We start from the raw sequence: 18,777 nt of genomic DNA, 5'->3' as shown, positions 1-18,777 counted from the left end.
CAGTTAATGAAGCACAGTAAAGATTATTAAAGATTATTACAAAAAATAAACTTATTACAAAAAAGGTTTTATGGTTAAAAGAGTGACAATTTACATTGGTATTGATTTCACAAGTCTAACTTGTAGGTGTAAATAATATTTCAGTTATGTGATGCTGGGATTACTGGTTGAGGATTGGTTTCTCAGTTCATTTGCAGGTATTTTCATCTCAAGTAGCTTCTCTAAGCAGCCACAAGAGGTCTCAACAAGACACTGTTTTGAATGGAGGCTCCAGTGACACATTAACAAAATCCAGAAGTATGAGAGCTAGGTACACACTGCAATCTGGAATAAACTAATGCGGGAATGGATTAATCTGACATAACAGGGTAGGACACAGAGAACAATGTTAACAACAGTACAGCCATATACATTAAAAACAAGTGCTGTAAGTGCTGTGTGAGGAGATCTGTATATAGTGTGAGTCATGAGAACAGCAGGATCCAAGCTGCTCTCCTCCCAGTTATTACACAACAGATTGGGACATCGGCTGGCTTTCAAAAGATCCCTGAAAAGGAAATTGCAACATGTGCTGAAGTCTCCACAGAAGAGGAAGTCAAAGCAGGGAGTCTTAGCTTAGAATTAAGCTTTTAAAAAAAAGATGTTTTTACAGGATTTTCAAGTGACCTGAGGAGGCTGCTGCCTTTATGAACGGACTATAGTAACACCAGGCTGGTGAGTTCTCTGTTTTGAGCAATATTAACAAAGGGCTGGGATAATTTGAATATTCTGTATAACACTGGTCCCCCCTCATCAACAAGCACCAGAGCTGCTTTAGCAGGTTGTTTTCCCTCTTCTTCTGCACCCTATCTCAACTTGACACAGTATTTATCAGGATTCCAGACACTTAAATGATAGAATAACATAACTTTATAGTAACTTTTCAAATTCATATGATTTGAACAATTTGACAATAACACAGCTACCTCCTCTTAAACATTCATTTAATTACTATTACTCAGGTTTGGGAGCAGGACTGTTTATACCTGATCAACCTGTTAACCCCCATGATTTTTCAGTAACATTTTGTTCATCAGCTCCTTAAAAGCACAACATTTCAGCAAGGTTTGAACAAGTATGGTTACTATCATTGGACACTAAAACTAGTATTTCCACCATGAAAAGCATGTGGTATCTGCATGTCAGCTTGCGCTCTGGGACATTGATAAACCAAACTATCATTTCAAGTCAATTTAGCAGGTTGTTGATTGGTTGAAAAAAATTGTCAGACTGGCAGAAATGGTTGAATTTAAACAACTAAACTTGGGATGGAAGCATCAGTATCAACTTTCAAAAGCACATATAGTACCACTCATCAACTATCTATGCAGTCAAAAGACATAATTTGGCAAATAACCACAAACTGCACTCCTGAATCCTCATTAAACACATTGATATTTTTTCTAGAAATTACTGGCATAATCACCCCTGCAACAAAGGCAAACCACAAAGAAGTTCCCCTGGTCTTTAGGGGGAAAAAACAACAAGAAAAAAACAACTTGTGGTTGAAAACGTTTTATTATGAGTGGGCAATTGCTAGCAAGGTGTGATGTGTGCTCTAACTGCCAAATTGTGGTTGTGATGTTGTAGTTCACGTTTTCCACAGTGCATCTTGTTTTATAAAAGAGACATTTACTTAGAGACTGTGGTTGATGGCAACTGACTCATAGTTTAAAGATTGCCTGTCTCTTTGAGAATGGGAATGCCCAAGTGTGGCGTCTCACCAAGTGTGGCGTCTCACCAAGTGTGGCGTCTCACCAAGTGTGGCTTCTTTGTTTTTATATTGGTTTTTGGCTTAATTGCTTAGGTCAGCTTAAAATTTTAAATGATGGGAATCAAAGATTTTCCCTGGTAGATTTAATACTCTATTCTAGTCTTTTAGTTCCTTTAGTTATTTAGAGATTGTCAACATTTCTCAACAAATTAATGAGAAAAATAATGATTTTTAATTCTTTATTTAGTTTTTCATACTACTTTCATACATACTAACTATGGCTCAATTTTTGCATAACTCATTGGGTGTTGAAATCTTTGTAGCTCAAAATCTCAGAACATACTCAACATATTTTTGTGGCTGTTGAGATAGCATATGAAAAGTACAAATTATTTATATTTATATAAACGTGATTATGTTCTCTATGTAAATGAAACTGCAGTGACAAACTGTTTGATCAACTGTTAAAATTTAAGTCTAAACTTTGTGTTTAGACCAAAATATTTAGGTTATGGTCTAGGCACAATATTGTCAATAAGGTTAAGGTAAGTTATTCTATGCTGAGTTCAAAGTTTGATAAGTTTACGGTAGGATTGGTTAGGGTTTGCGGTGTTGTTGATGGTTTAACACTGTGTTGATATGCAAAGGAAGACGATCAGAGAGATAAGAGGTGCAATCCAAACACACTCCTCCTCCTCTTTGTCTGTGTTGTTTATGCTTTCATCCCATGGAGGTGAGACTGAGCTATTGAGTCACTGGTTGAGCTGTATAGTTGAGTCTCCACTCTGCACGCAAGGGTCAGAGGTGAGCTTTCCTCTGCAGCTCTGTTGTGCTGTGTAAACTCATTCATCCTTCCTCTGTCTGTCCGGTGCCTGTGTTTTGCTTTCACTGAGGTGAGTCAATATATTCTTCTCATGTTTTCTTATCTGAGGACACAACTTTTGTTTTCTTTGTGATTTCTTACTTTTGTTATATTAACTCTGCCCCTGAAGGCAAATAAAACCATCTGTTCTATCTATTTACCTTGCTAGAAATATAAGAGCTACTCAAGCTTCAAGGAACACATCATTAAGGGCTGCGTGATTACTATTTCAGAGAAGTGTGGCAATTCTAACTACAGAGAAGATGCACTTTCTTTTACATTTTATCAAAGGCACCTGTTGTAGCTAATAATGATCTATTTTTAATGTGTGTATACAACATTGTACAAAATCAAGAAACTTAATGAAATTTAACTGAAAAGTGTTCATTAAGGTGCATTTTATACAGTGGTGGCACAGTGGTCTGTGCCACTGAGATTCCAGCAAGTTACATCAAATATTTGGATAAACCAGTTTTGCAGTTTTTCTTTCTGCCTGTATTTTCACCGTCAAAGCTGTGAAGGTGATTTCTTTACAATAGTATCTGAACACTGTATTGTTATATATTTCACCTCATGCATAACTGAGTCTCATATCTAGAACAAGGAAGACACCCCATTCACCTATAAGTAAGTGACCACATTTTACACCAACACAGCACAGAACTGAAACTAAAGAGAGTTAGTCATTCTATGTTCTTTTACATCATTTCACAGTTTTACAGTTTGTTAAAATAGTTTAAATTGTTTTATGTCAAAAGGCTTTGTGATTTTTTTAGTCTTTCACAACTTTATACTATTGCTGCTAATTTATACAGCCTTTTGAATTGGAAATGCAGCCTACTGTACCGTATGTTGTTAATGCATACTGCTGCACCCAATATGTCCAAACTCAATTTAATTTTGCGTGCTTTTAGAGCCACTGTGGAAAAAGCTTAGAATAAATCTGCCCGCTGTCTCACAGAGCATCTAACCACAAAACCAAAAAGTAAAACATCCATTCAATACTGTGTAAAAATGTTCATTATTTTTACTTCACATTAAAAACAGAAACTGTATGCAGTGTGAAATATGGCCAATTTTGGCCATATTTTCATGCCCTGCTATGGGGTAACTCCCACTCTTTTCACTTAGTGCTAAATAAGTCAAATTTGACAACCTCCAGTCCCTAGCCAAGTTTAGCTTACTCTCCATCAAACCTAATTCAAAGATCACTGAAACTTATCTTCCCTGGTTCCCTACTTAAGGGCTAAAATTTATCATTTATATTGGAACATTCCCATGCTGTTTTGTCCCTAATCAGTCTATCAGAATAGTACTGTATTTGCTGCTGTATCTCCAAATTTCTGGTGCCTGCTAATACTGCATCTTTAATTTCAGAGATATTTTCCCAGAGATGGTTAAAAATACACATGATGATCAGATGAAGAGTGTTCCTGTAATCGGTGGCATATTTTCTTTTGGCAAAGAAAACAGTGCTGTCCTGATGTTTAACAGTTAAGATGTATCAACATTACTCTGTGATACAAAATCACAGATACATATAGATCAACATGAAGTCAAATCGTTTCTTCAGAACAAATCCTTACTTGCAAATATTGAGCTATGTGCTCTGAGATGAATGAGCCTTTACTGGTACTGACTTGTAGTGTGACTGCTCTAAAACAGGGTGAGCCAGTCATCTATACAAGTTGTTGCATGTATTGCAGATTGTATTGAGGACATGCATTAAAGCAACATTATGCAATGGTTTTAAAATCATTTTGATGTTGCACTGACTTGTAGTAGGGAGAATGGCGAGTCTTTCATTCCCACTCCCAACATCTGTCATGGCTCTATGTAACTTGGGTTGAACATGTATGATTTTCCATGAAAGGTGTACAATGCTTGCATAAAGTGTGTAACACTAGTACCATGGCACTATGTCACAGACAGAAGAAGCTAGCATTGTAATTTTTTTCTTTGAGTTATCATCCCTTTTGTTAAATTTAGCGTTTGCTTCCTGAGCAATTTGTAAATTTTGATTTCTGCACATGAGCTGTTGGCTTCTAGAGGTATGCTGCTTCCACTACCTGTAACTTCTCTCACTCAGAGCCCAGCAGAATTTAATGTGCCAGCATCCTCAAATTATCTCTTGTGGCTCAGCTATAGTATTGCCTTAACAGCCTGGGTTTCAATTCTCCATCATAACTTGGGATCACATCCTCTTCCCCTTCAAAAAAACATGATTTTTGCTTTGCTTAGCGATTCTTTTTCACTCCAAGAACATGAGAATATTAGACTCACATAGCTGACATCAGGTCATGTTTCCAATAAGCAGCTTAAGTAAGTCCTTGCTAGATTGTGGAAAGAGGGTAAAGTACCTCTGAGAGATTGGCCCCAACTTTGTTTAGTTAAAATCAGTCCTGAAAACTAAATTCACTTGAGTTTTAATTCAGATGGGGCCAAAGAAGGTTGAAAGCATTACACAAAACTCTTGCACATTCAGTTTGGTCTGTACCTCCACCAGTGGTTGGAAGTCACATTTGTTTTGTCAGTGAATTGATTGGAATTGTATGTTTATGATGACTCATACCAGGACAGCAGCTCTGTGGGCTGCATTCAACCACTATTCAAACCAAATTAATTCTGTAGTTGCACTCAACCTCCACATTTTGTTTTTTTTTTCTTGTTACCAAGTTTGACCTCAAATTATGAGGATTTGCTGAGTATATACTTTTCATACTCAGACTAAGATATTCCATCAGATAGATGTCTATCTACAGTGACAGTAAAAGAATCACTCTATTCATATACTGTATTCCTAAGATTGACATCATAACATGTAATGTCATAACATTAACTTCATGTTGTTTATCAAGCAGTTATTTGTTCTGTAGATGTTCTTGTTGTCACAACCTTGGACCTGTTATCACTCTTCAGTCTGTGTTGCAACTGCTGTCCCATAAACAGATGGACAAAGTTCGCACGACTGAGCAGATCTGTAGGCCATCACACTGAGCTAACTCTGAACTTAATGTAAACAGAAGCAAATGGACACTTGTTCCTTTCTGTTGCTGTAGTGAAATCAAACATTGCACAAATTTGTTCAGTTAGTAAGGCCCATTTCCCAACGGTTTCTGTGTGGTTTCTGCCATAAAAGCAGCAACACTGCTTTAGATCTCAGTTTACAACATATCACTTTCTTAATTAATGTGTTCATTAAAACAAATTAAAAGTGCATATCTACCAAACAGAAAAGATTATGCTGGGCATGACTAGCTGTCTCTATCTAAAATTTCTAGAGCAGTTATTGCTTATAATAACATTAATAAGACTTTTCCACATTTCCCAGCAATGTTTCTCCCTATCCTCCCCCTTCCAGCAGAGGATAAACACATCGTTAATGATATTTCCATCGTCCTTTCACTCCTTCCACCATGCTGTTATCAGAAACCGGAAGCTTTCTGCTTCTATCCAGCAAAGTCTCCTCCAAAACTGACATGGTGGCTCAAAATAACTGTGTCCAGACCAAACAGATTATTGTGTTTTTCCCCATTCCCCATTCCTTATTTTAAATTTCTATTTAAATGATATGCTCAGTGTTATTTAACAGAGAACCTAGACTCTCCTGGACAATGTAACAATCCCATAAGTTTATGTTGTAGTCAGCAAAGTTTGCTCCTGAGAAATCCTGTTTTGTCCCTCAGTTCTGGTACATATGAATACCGTAATTCTACCATTCACCAACCAATTGTCTTGTAGTATTACAACTGTGCAGTGTTTCGGTGTCTGATAGTACTCAAAATGGCCCTCCTGAAACATAAGTGCGTGATTAGGAACAACACAGAACCTTTAAAACAGTGGTGTTAGTTTAAGTGACCAGTGTTATTCACCAAAATACATACTGTGTACATTATGGATTTAACAAACATAAAGACTGCATTTTGTTCAACACAAAACACTGGCAAATATGATTTGTCTTAAAAATTTGACACCTCCATTGTTTACATTCATGTTTACTAGCAAGCAGTCTTCTCCTTCACCACCTTTGTTGACATATTGCTGCTATCATTTGTACTACTGCCACCTATAAGTGAAATGGAATAGTGTGAGAGGAATGTGTATTGCATCACCCACGTGCAAGTGCATGTGCATACCTTATATCCTTGTGCGTGTGCACGAGACAAACACAATGGGTCCCAGGACCAACTTGTTAAAAAAAACTGCCAGCTGCAATAATAGAGGTCAAAAACTCCACAGGTTGCCTTACACGCAGCACCACTTCAAAGTTGGAAATATCCGACTGAAATTGAAAAGAAGTTTTTGAATGCAGTTTTAATTGTGGTCTCTGTTTTTGTGTGTGTGGAAGTGGAATAGGCTCCAGGACCCACGTTCATGGATCTTACAATGATAGAAACAATGATAGATGGATAGATTTTCAATCTTCATGTCAGTGTTTGGAACCTCAGGGTTAAAAGCAGACATGGATATAAAAAGGCACTGTATCAACACTAGTTTTGGAAAGGGCAACCTCTTTTCCTCCTCTCTTTTAACAGTTTCCTACTAGGAAGCTATATTTCCAATAACTGATGTCTGCTGTTAAGTGCAGACTATAGGTTAACAGAAATATGTGGGAGGGAAGTAAAGATAAATGAAATATTAAAGAAAACATGCTGCTTGTAACTACAAGTGTTTACAAGGTGTTTAAGTATTGTACTAAATGAATTAAAGTAAACACAAAGCATGTGTTGTATATCATACAACCCTTGGAAACCAAAATTTTAAAAAATCAAGAAAAGGAGAGACAGAGAGAGAGAGAAAACAACACTACAACCACTGCTCAAGCAATTGCACAGCCAACTATCAACTATCAACAATCTAAGCCTCCAGTTAAGAGGAAAAACGCTAGCAAGACTTTTCTCTCCTCCTCCTCTTGGTCAGTTTCATTTACCTCCCATATTTTACTCCCATGACTCTACTGAACTCTACTGAATGTCGCCTACTGAACTGGCTAAGCTCTTCCCACGCTCTTTTCTGCCTGGGCTTGTTCCAGAGAAAACTATGCTGCCTAACAGCTCCTAAAACTGTAGATCCCTTATAATGTGTAGAGAGACATAAATGACATGTCAGGACTGTTACAGCCCCCATGTACTTCTGCAGTTTGTTAAGTCTATTATAAGGTGTATAACATAGCAATCCCACAGCAAAAGCCCCAGGAACAAACAAAGTCAATGGAATTTTATTTCTCCATATGGATCCTGATCATGCATTGATGATGCAAGGATGACAGTTGCCAAAACTGTCACTTGCCCTTTAGTCTCTATAACTTCATGCTCACTCCTCTTGGTTTAGTTATAAAAAGCCAGTGTGTTTTTGTCTAAGGATTACAACTTTGAGGATACTAGTCCAAAAGGTGTTAAAAAAAAATGCTGGTGTGTAAAAGTCAAACCACAGCACCTGCAGAACCTCGCCGTCACTGCTGCTGGCTAAACCACCAGTGCACCTCCATCTATGAAGCTTTGTTTCCATCTGTGTATTTTTAGCAGTGGCTCTTCCTGTAGTGAGATGGAGAGGCGCAGATTCTGTGGTTTAGATAATTTTCCTCTTGTTGTCTTGCTGTTTCATAATTTGCTGCTACTGTGTGCTTGCAAACGCTTGTTTGTCTTAGCACTCTACTGACAGCATACAAAATACAAAACTACAAGAGTTTGACTGATATAAGCAGAATATACTTATCTTCAGTTTAAGATAAGGATATCCTTATCTTCAGTCAAAGATAAATTGAGAGAAAAGTCTCTAGAAAAGTTTATAATTTTAATTTTGAAGCATTACAAAATTGCAATGGCAAAGCACTGTTAAAATACCCTTTCCCAGTGATCCGAAGGATTTATGAACAGACATGCTACAGTATAGCATTGATAAGGGTATAACACTCAAGATGGATACCTGACAGAAACTGTGTATATATCATATAATCTGACTATCCGTTATGTAGTATTATAAGTTTTTTATATTGTAAAAGAATACGTGTAGTATACTAGTACGTCTAATCAGGTCTGGAAGGCTTGCAATGTACTGCCATGGATCTTGAGTCTGTGTTTTAATATGGGTAATAAGTGGGTGGATCTGAGCAGACTTGCTCAGAGTCAGAGACTGAATTGTTGTGTGGGATGTTTGGGGAAAATTACATGCATTGTTTTACTCAGCTGCATTTGAGCAAGTGGTAGCTCACGTTTATGCTCTCTCTCTATTAAAGGTAGGGTTAACGATTACAATCTAATGCACTTCTATTCAAGTTCAAGGTGATGACATTTTGTGTAGAGTATTTTTACACCCTTAAAAATAAAGGTTCAAGTTAGAACCAAAAGTGGTTCTTCGCAGTGATGCCATAGGGGAACCTTCTTTGGTTCTACAAGGAACCTATTACCTGATGGTTCTTCAAGCAAGTTTTTTAAAGAACCTTATTAGGTTGTTCGTGGAACCTTTTAAGGAGAACCTTTTAAGGTTCCACAAACAACTTTTTATTGAAGGTTTCTCTGAAGAACCAATTCAGTTGGGTGCTTTACAAAACCAATACAGGTTCTTAGCCATGTTCCTGGCAGAGCCTTTACTGGTTCCATCAGGAACCTTTTATGAAAGGTTCTTTGAATATCTACTAATTGTTTTTTAGAGAACTGTTAACGGTTAATTTGAAACCCACCAGCTTAAACCAAAATTTACCAGAAAATTTAGGACAGATTCACACTACATTACTAAAAATTATTATAAAACCTTTGTACAGCAATAGGAACAGAACCCTTCATTTTGAAAACAAATGCTTCCAGAAAGGAAACAGTCTTTCTCAAGTTTTTGGGATACTCAACTTGGAAGGTGTGCTAATGTGAAAAGGCAATGGCCAGGGCAAGGGAGACATCCAAACTGCCATCATCAAGGAGCATCTCTGTGTCATACATCTTGACGGTGATGGCGCTGCTCTGCAATGGGTTTTCGTTCTTGCAGTTACTCAGAACAATTGTTGGTGTTGGGTACACTGGATCCTGTAAAATGTGATTTAAAAAAGGTCTTACACCGCTTTGTCAGATAAAGAAACATTTTAACATTTTCCCACTTAGAGACATTTAATATGAAAAATATAATGGTGCACAGTATAAAATAGCAAGAATTTTATGGGTCCAAGCCTATGTTTTGCAATTTCTCCCTTTTACTTATTTGCAATAGACACAGCTGGAATTGTAATTAAAAAATAAAACACAATGATTACAAAATGTGGGGCTGAACACTTTACCTTGTCAATGACAAACAACCGCTGTGGGTCCTCTTTGAAGACCGAGGGTAGAAGCAGTATTGCAGCATTGACAATCTGGCCTTAAAAATACAGAAGAATTGTAAAGGATGAGGGTCTCAAATAACACATGCAATTAAGCATGGCAAACTAAAATACATAACTTAACATAAAATTGAAAAGTTGTTAAAGGCACAACATACCTCTTCTTTCCTCCTCTGTCTCAGTGGCATCAAGCACAGCCAAACACATATCCTTGAGGGCACTTTTAGGAGCCTTGTCAAGGATGTTTTTTGACATCTTGGCAAGGTTAACAGCAACTAGTCTGTCCGCATCCACTTTGCTTACAAGCTTCATTTCCTCTAGAATCTAAGACACACAAAGTATGACAAAGAAATGGTAAACAGACTCTCTCACAGACATTTTTTTCTATAGTAAGAGTTCACATAAATCACATAAACTGTCAATAAGTCAAAGTTGATGCCAAAATACAAGTACAGGTACTCAAAAAACTATTGTTAGGGACAAGTGGAAATAACAAAAGCAACACTTATTCCTCCTCTTACTGTATAAAGCATAGACCGGAGGCTGAAAACTTACATATCCTGAAAATTTCCACATTTCTCACACAAAAATGGATACTGCATGAGAAGCCTTCGCATCAAGTCCACATACTGGATGTGTGTTGGATACCTGCAAAAAAATCACAGAGACATTCTCATGGGTGTTCAGAGGTCATTCTATTTAAGCTGGTGTTACTCCACACAACTGTGCGCACCTCTGACTTCCCTCTCTGAATTAATAACTGTGTAATGCACCACTCTGTAAATTTACCTTCAAACTTGTGATTTGAACAGACGATGTAAAAGGGCAATGTAGTCTTTGCCTGAGCAGTGGTAACAGTCAAGTCCACTTCATCTCCAGGCTTCAGGATGACTGTATCAGCAGTTTCTTCCACATGAAAAATATGAAAATATTGTGCATATGCAGAATAGTGTCTGAAATGTCAAAAAGTACTCTTGAAAAAAAAAAACATGAGAAAGCCAAGACAAAAAGTTGAGTGCGAGTCCCTGGTACAACCCTGGCGCCTGCGCCAAGGGGGGATAGCCTGGCGCCAAGAGCACTAAATAGATGGGGAGGGACGTATTTAGGAAAATGGTCCTACACTTTGCTCTCCATCACATGCCAAAATAGCATATTATCCAGTACATGACTTTAATTTTCCAACAGTGACGAATAACGTTAGCTAACGCAGATAACGCTAAAGAGCTAATGTAGCTAATTCGCTAACCGGCTTAGCGTTTACTAATGTTGCTAACTAACTATGTTGAGAAACACGCAAATTTAAAAGTAAAATTCGGCGCCGCGTTTCAGTGCACATTTTAATTACTGTTAACTTAAGCAAGTAATTCACAACAGGAAAATTATTTCTTAATATTTTTCGAAACTTACCGTAACTGTCGTTCTCCAGCTCTGTGTCAGGCGGGAGGGAAGGAGAAACAACTGCGACGTAACAAAATCATAATATGATTTATAATTACATTACTTTATGACTGCTCTATATAAAAAGTAGTTGCCTTTACCATCCTTTACAATAAAAAAAATGACCACAAAACAATCATTCCTGCACACAGCCACAAGTTAGTCAGCATAGGTTAGGCATACGGTCAACAGCCATATGGCTATACTTTAAACATAAAAAGGTTCCTCAAGGCACTAAAAGTACGGCAAGGTATGACTTAGAACCCTTTTTTCTTTAATTCAGTTCCCCAAAGAACCTTAAACAGCAAGAAAAGGTTCTTTAGCATAAAAAGGTTCTCCAGAGCGCCTAAAGTGCCTCAGAGCACTTATGAAGAACCAGTTTTTCTGTATACTCAGCAAGGGGTAGGAAGACCCCCAGACAACTTGTCATTGTGAGGTGGAACAGAATTAACATTAGATGGTTTGATGAACAGCAAGATCAGGAAAGAAGTGTACCAAGAAGTGTATATTTTCTCCCTCAAGTTGCCACACAACTTATTCTTACTTATTCAACTGCATGAATAAACAGGTTTACAGGTGCTCCCAATAAAGTGCTCAATGAGTCTACTGTATCAGAAAACAAGATATTTGGGGTAACATATCAGTGTCAATGTGATTGGTGGTGCTAATCACACTGGAGACACAACTCATAAAAACATGAACCAAGAGTAACTTAAAACCTGAAAAACATCTATAAACAGAGACAAAATAATAGGGTCAAAGGGAACCAATACCACCCACTAGTGGTGAGAATTGTTGTTATTTTCACAAATATCTACACAAAAGTGTCATCACAGTGTAATTTGAATATATAATCTTTAAACTGATATTTTGTAAATAGGTATGGTAACAAAGACTCGAAGCCAAAAACATGGCTGTCTCAAACTAGCACAGTAATTGAAATAGTTGTGTAAGTTTGAGAAAATGAGAATGTTAGATTTCCCCAATGTTTTACAGTGTTCATTCACAGATTTACAGGCAAGGCTGAGTAAGAACAATCACTTGGAATTTGGCAGTGTTCAGGAATGCTGGGCATCCTTCCAGTTCCACAGCATTACGCAGCGTTTTGTCAGAGGTTTCCAAACAAATGACTCCTGAAATACCAGAACATTTGTCATCTGTGTCTGAGGGAGAGAGGGGGAGGAAGGATGGGATAGGGGGAGGGGACGTACAGAGAGAGGAAGAGAGACGTAATTTTAGAAATTTAAGGTAGAATGAAGTTTGATTTTAAGAGGAAAGAAAACTGCTGATGATTGCTGTGTTTCAAAGCCTCTTATGACCTGTCATGTCACTGGACAGAGGGATTCCAGTAAGTTGACCGCTGTTAATATCAGGCTGTTGTTGTAGCCTTTTCTGCTATAGCATTTTCATTCTGGCTTGTAGTATATGGTTATTTCTTACTATTGCTTATTTATGTTTTCCAGCCATGGCCTTGACTTCAGCGCTGGGAAGTGTTCTATTTGTCCTCGGGTTATCTGGGATCTGCACAGGATTTGTACAAGGTGAGATGAGTCACACTTCCCATACAACTACATACATACTAGTAGACCTCTGCTATGATGAAAAACAGACCTAGACCAACAGCTGCCTCTAGTTTTTATAGAAGCATTTTATCGCCATCTCATGGCCACTGTTGTTACTGCAGGAACTTGTGTAACTCCTGTGAGCTCTTCAGAAGTCTCACACTGATTCCTGACTTTTCTTGGGGGGGGCAAACACTGCCAAGCCACTACTGCAGTCCCACTGCATCTGATAAGACAGAACATGTTTAGTGCTATAGTCCCTGAGCTGGGATTAAAACCTGACCAGCCAAAAATGTTTAACTCCACAGAATTCTGAAATAAGACCCAAAAAGGTTTTGCAGCTATATGGATATATACATAACTAGTTATGTTTGTTTGTTAATATGTTTTGTGAGGACAGACCTGTTGGACAAGAGTGGGTGAGTAATTCTACTTTAACAATGATGAAATGAAGACATTTAACTCCACAACAGCTCAGTGACCATGAATGGTTGTGGTAATAACAGGCAGCTCACCTGCACAGTACCAATGTAAATAAATATAGAAGACAGATATTTTCTCATTTCTGTGAGGCACATTAAGGGAAACCTGAATTCAAACTTATGGACTTAACAGTGACATCACAACTAAAAGGTACACCATGTACACATCATATATGATGGTGCACCAACAACATTCTCATAGCAGCTTCAGTTTTCTCATACTGTGGGGTGAATGATAGGAACAAAGCACAACTCAACAGTTATTTCATTTCCTGCCAGGGAATTGGAAAAAATCATTTAAGTGGTAGAACGCATCATGGAAAAATACTGGTAGTCGGAGTCAATGTCCTCTGGGCAGCTCTGAGCTACTAGTTGAATGGCTGAAAAGAACATCCAACGAGAGGGGATGGTTTGATAAAGACTTAGATTTCTCATGAAGGATGTTTTTTTCTTGTTACGTTCCCTGAGCGAAAACTAGGGGATGAGGGAAGCAACAAATGAAAAACGTCCCGGCGAGGGGGGGACAAAGCGGAACCAATGTGCAACCAAAATGAGTTTCATATGAGTTTCATTTAAACAATAAAAAGTGACTGGTTTTCAAACAGAAACACAAAACAACACAGGAACCAGGTTAAACCACGATCAACACACATCAAAACAGGAAAACGGTTTAACAGTGAAACACACTCCAAATTTCCACTGAAAGGAGTAGGATCACGCTAACACAGCCCATGCGGCTAATCGTCCGACACGACCGGCACAGAGTGGCTCCGACCGAAGTCTCTCTTTCCAATAGACTGTATGCTCTGTAAACTTTTCTGCTTCCGCTGCAGATTACGGACGGCTGCGTAACGGAGGAGGGTCAATCATTTGGAGAGGAGAGAGAGTGCAACACCACACAAAAAAGAAAAACACTCAATATAGGGCCGTAACATTCCCTAATCCATGAAAGAAAAAAATAAATTACAAAAACTGTATAGATCTTAAGGAAATAAGCGATACCTCTCGAAGACAACAGCCTTTTTTCTTAAATTTCCTCTGAAGTGAGGTTTTGGTAATGATATCTATTATATAAATGAAACCGTCTAGGCCTTGCCTGCTCGACAATTATTTCTTGCTGCTGATTAAATGACAAATCCATTCTTCACTGATATGTGCTTGTTGCAGAGAACTGTACCAACTACAAGCTCCAATTTGAAAGGGTTTACTCTGTTCCCGGGGATATGGCAAAGCTGAATAGCACCTTGGTGTCTCCAGATGTCTTCAACTTCACAACTGTCCCATACAACATCACCTGGTATGATTCAAAGACGGGTCAAGAAATGAGCAACCAGACCGGATCGAATCCCTGGTGAAAGAGGAGACCCCTGTGGTTTCCTTAACGTAACGCTGGACGACAATGGGGAATACGTGACCATAGTGAGGTAGCACAAGCATCAGCAGAGATATGAATATCAATAGAAGTTGAAAGAAGTGAAAACAAATGTCCTGACATGTTTGTGTCTGTCTAGTCTGTAGAATATATGTCAACAGGGCAGCCACTTTTACATCAAATTATTATTTTTTTTTATTTTTTGTGGGAAAATGTGATATTCAAACTGTCCCAGACCTGTTTGAATTAAAAAATCAGTCTATGACTGCAGCAGACTCGCTGAAGTAGTTTGCCTCATGGTCCAGCAGAGGGAGATATAAACTTTACCTACTGCTTACCTTACTGACATTAAGTAGGCTAATCTGATAAATAAAAATGGAGGAGGCTATTCATAAGCAAAGCCATACTGAATCAGATAATCCTAACAACAAAGCATAAAACTCACCATCTAGCTGAAATCCAAATTAATGGAGAGTTTATTTGCAATGATATGTGGTGCGCTGGGAATGTTTCAAGAGAATGTTTTCTTGATAATGACAGAACTGAATTCCAGTGATTTATTGTAGTCATCCGCTCTGAGTAAAGAAGCTAAATTAAAGTTGCTCTTAGTAAGCAGACTAATGCTGTGTGTGTTAACAAAAAGGTAATTTTGTCCATAATTTTCCAAACAGAACTCCTTTTCGGTGCTACAGACAGGCCACCAAGCTGATAGTGGATAGTCTTACTGGCGAGTGTGGAAGGCCAAGGAAAGTTGATCAGACACTTATGAATGAGTAGCTGACACCCTGTCCTGCCCTCTGAAAGGACTATATGAGTAAACTGGACAGCTACAACATCAGTTCCTCCATCAAGTGGTACAAAGTGAGTCATGGAATCAGGAGATTATTACAGTAATGAATCAGGAGAGAAGTTGGTAAGGTAGGGAAAAATGGTTACCCTGAAATGACTTTGGCTTCTTCCCAGACAAAATGTGATTATTCCGTTGAGACAAATGGGATACCATGGGCTCTAAGCCTCCCGACTCTGCTTACTGGACTACTTCTTTAACATATGGCTGTCTACCATCATAAAAAGTATGTATTTATTACATATTGTCATTACAAAAAGCCTGATTTTATGTTTGCTTTCTTCATATAGGGTTGTGAGCACATAGTGGATGGGACAGGCAAATATAGCTACAGGGATATGACAACACTGATGATTCAAAGGGTGGAACCTCAAAACAATGGCTCCTACACCTGTACTCTGACCTTCACCCTTGGTGGCATCACAGGATCCGTGTCAGAGACAATTGATGCAAGGATCAGAGGTGAGAACAGAGACAAGTGCCTGACACAGTGGAACCTTAGGCTGTTTGTCCACAACATTACCGTGATTCCTACAGTAGAATACACTTGACTTTTCTTAATCAACAACAAGCGCCCACTGGTAGACAGTACAAACATTACAGCAAAGGTCTCTGCTGGCTGCCAAGAGGTGGAAATTATTCCCACAACTCTAAACTGATCACAAACAACAGAGTGGGAGCAGCTGTAAAAGAGCTAGTAACTCTTTGGTGTTATTCCATATGCTGTTTATTTCCATGATTAGAAAACCTCAGCCTCTGTTACTGTATTTCATATTGCCTGTCTTTTCAGAGGTGTACTCTTTGGTTCCTCAAGTGCGAGAACCAGCCAGTGAAATAATCAAGGCAGAGATAGGTGAGTCCTTGTCTGTAACATGTTTTGAGAAATAGGTGTTTTCAAGTTTAAATGTTTATTGTTCAAATTCACTAAAGTTGGTTCAAACCAATATTTAAATGTGTTGAAGAAAATCTACATTCAAACTCTAAAATCATTTTAGTGACTAAGACTTTGGGAGTACCACAGTAAATGCAAGTGCATTGCAGGGTAGAATACTTAACATATGTTATTATTATATTGTTAACCTTGTGACTGTTAAATCAGAGACTAAAATGAGGAGTTGTAAAATCCTGTCTCACTGGATTATAAACTATAAAATGGACTTTCTTTCTAGATTGTTGAAATTCATCTTTTCACTGGCACCTGAAACATACATTCACACATAAACATGGTACTATTTTCAGTCTGAATGCCCACCAGCGTGGAATGCCCTTGTGGACATACATTTGCTGTGTATTACTCTGTGTGAGAAACACTATTTGGAAAGTATTTAGAAACTTTAAATTTATGTTTATGGATCAAGAGTAATAGTTTTGTTAAGTATAATTGTTTTACTGTTTGTATATGTGTTTAGGGTCCAGTTTCAGCAAACGATGCCTTGTGTTTGTGCCCGGTGTTGGGAAGCCCTTTGTTTCTATCCTTTGGATAGCCAGAGACAAATTCATTCGCAATACACAACCTCTGACCGTGTCTACACATCACAAACAAGGTCAGCACTTCTACCTCTCCTTTAATTTGTTTTGATAAATCTGCACCTCACAACAAGTGTAAAATAAACAAAGTTTATGTTGACACTTTTTTCTCATATATGTATTTTCATCAGTTTTAACATCCAGGATGTTCCTGATAAAGGTGCATGGTTGGAGCGTCTGCTGATAATTTCTGAGCTGAGGGAGGAGGATTTTCACATCAACTACACTTGTCGGTCATACAGTTCCCGGGGCCATCCTGAAGGATATTTTACTCTGCTACCACAGGGTATAGTATAAGCCTAAGAATCATTATTTATTTTATATCACAGAGGACTAAAAACAAGCAAATATGCATATTAGAGAGGGTAGAAGCTGTGAATATTTGGCATTTTTAATTAACAAATTAATTTGATGATTACACACGAAACTTTTAGAGAGAATTTTGCAGTTATGAGAAATTATAATTTTACTGCTTGTATGTATATTCATATATTCCAAAAAATGTTATGAAAAAGTTAAAATGCAGTGTAAGAAATTAGTGATTATCTATAGAAGGCAGCATCGAACAGAAATATCTTCAGCTTGATTTAAGACCTGCAGACATGTCCCAGACAGGCCATATAGAACAACTACCGGACATATGTTCTAAAACAGCCATATAGCAGCATTCATTCAGACAACAAAGCACAAAAAATATTATGATCCAACAAATGTAATTTATGTAGTCAGCATGACTGTCTGCTTAGACATTGTGCTAAATGTTAATATGTGAGTCGAAAAACACTCAGTGAATGAAACAGCTGAGGTAAAATTTTGAATGATAAAAGTTTACATGTTAAAATAGATAACTCCATTATTTTTGACTCCTGATCACGTTTTTGGTATAAATAATTAATAAGATCAAACATCTATGGGATGGGTGCAGTATTAAACTGGAGGAGTGAACCCAGACACAGGTGGTTCGTTTGTCACTGACAGGCTCAGGTTTTATAATAATTATCTGATGACATTATTATACTAACAGATGTGAGCAATGGTATTCCAGCAACGCCTGTGTTCTGCTTGGTAAAATACTGTTTTTGACAAGGGAGTCTGCTAGCCTAGTCTATTTGCCAGTTATGCTGTTCCTGATCAATAGTGCTCCAGAGATTTTTGCCCTGTCAATCATTTATATGGGAAAACCGTCCAGGTTTCAAAATACTAGTTATACCCTCAGTTGTCAACAAATGTTACTCGTCACATAACAGACTATACAGGCAATGTAGCACATTTTTAACCGGACATTTGGCCGGTGATATTATCATCTACTGGACAACAACAAGGGATACCAGCCAAAAGCCAACATATGCTGGCTAACATAAACTCTGGTCCCAGATGATGGTTCATATCAGCAGATCAGAAATGTATTTTGGCCCTAAACCATTCAGTGCTTTATAAAACCCACAACATTATTTTGAAATCAGTTCTCTGACAGACAGGAGGCCAATTCCTGCTAAGAATTAAGTCCTTTAATCCTCATTATGTTATTGAGGTGATAGCTGGCTGTTGTTGGTGTTAAAATACAGTCTGAGTCCATGACACTAAGATTTCTGGCTTGGTTTGTGGTTTTTAACTTGTCCTACTGAAGCT

General features: G+C 37.9%; 1 pseudogene; it reads left to right on the top strand.

Moving 5' to 3' along the window:
- Positions 1-510: 510 nt before the first annotated feature.
- On the top strand, positions 511-17,434 carry LOC108897082 (interleukin-1 receptor accessory protein-like; annotated as a pseudogene).
- Positions 17,435-18,777: the final 1,343 nt, after the last annotated feature.

The sequence above is a fragment of the Lates calcarifer genome, unplaced genomic scaffold (genome assembly GCF_001640805.2).
Source record: "Lates calcarifer isolate ASB-BC8 unplaced genomic scaffold, TLL_Latcal_v3 _unitig_4200_quiver_2342, whole genome shotgun sequence".
Classification (NCBI taxonomy): domain Eukaryota; kingdom Metazoa; phylum Chordata; class Actinopteri; family Centropomidae; genus Lates; species Lates calcarifer.
This window is presented reverse-complemented; position numbering and strand designations above follow the sequence as displayed.